This window comes from Galeopterus variegatus, unplaced genomic scaffold (assembly GCF_000696425.1).
Source record: "Galeopterus variegatus unplaced genomic scaffold, G_variegatus-3.0.2 Scaffold61916, whole genome shotgun sequence".
NCBI lineage: Eukaryota > Metazoa > Chordata > Mammalia > Dermoptera > Cynocephalidae > Galeopterus > Galeopterus variegatus.
In genome coordinates, this window is record NW_007788027.1 from 1 (window position 1) to 939 (window position 939).

The window sequence follows — 939 nt, forward strand, 5'->3', positions numbered from 1 at the left end:
GAAAATAGAATAGAGAAATCACTACCATATTCTTAAAATGTACTGTTCAAAAAGAAAAAAAAAATACTATGTATTTGTCGAAACCTATAGAACTGTACAGCCCAAAGAGTAAATCTCAATATGTGAAAAGTTTTTTTTTTTTTTAGTTTAGATATCATTAGTTTATTATAAAAGAGACATGGAAATTATTTACATGATGAAAGAAAACTTCAGAACTTCAGTGGAATGGGCAGCTTCAAGTGATGCCATTTCAGCAGTGATTTATTTCAGTCTACATACTTTCCAAGAATGTTGCCATCTCTAAATAAATAATCCTTGTCTTCTATAACTTCTTTGGTGCCTCCATATTCTGGGAGAACTTTATCTCCAACTTTCACACTAACTGGTCGAATCTCTCCACCCTTTTTCCTTTAGAGTGCGATCCCACAGCTACTACTGCTGATGCTTGCAATACTTTTCCTTGAGCGTTTTCTGGAAGCATAATGCCTCCTTTGGTTACAGTTTCGGCTGCCCTCCTTTCAACCAGTACTCGGTCAAAGAGCAGAAGAAACTTTCTAAACGTATGTCCTGCCATGACTCTCACCCTCATCACAGTTCGTATTCTGCCAAAATATGCAAATTTTAAAAATCCCTTTAGGGGGCTGGAGGATCCCAGGATGGTATGCAGAGTGTGACAAAACAATATAATCATGTCATAAAAGAATGAAACAACCTTACTCAAGGGGATGAGGGGGAAAGGTGATGACCTAAGTAAATACAGAAATGAGTAGGATCTGTAAGACTAAAGGCAAAAGGAACTGTACGTAGGCTCTGTCCTCTAACGGATAAGTTTCCCACAGGGGTGTGGGTTAACAATTCCAATTTCACTACACATGTATATTAGAACTGAAGAATTAAATAAATGGATGACAAATGGTGGGAGCCAGGTCTCTCACTGTT

General features: G+C 37.5%; 1 pseudogene; it reads right to left on the reverse strand.

The window, feature by feature from the left end:
• Positions 1-266: 266 nt before the first annotated feature.
• LOC103584508 lies at positions 267-582 on the reverse strand (annotated as a pseudogene).
• Positions 583-939: the final 357 nt, after the last annotated feature.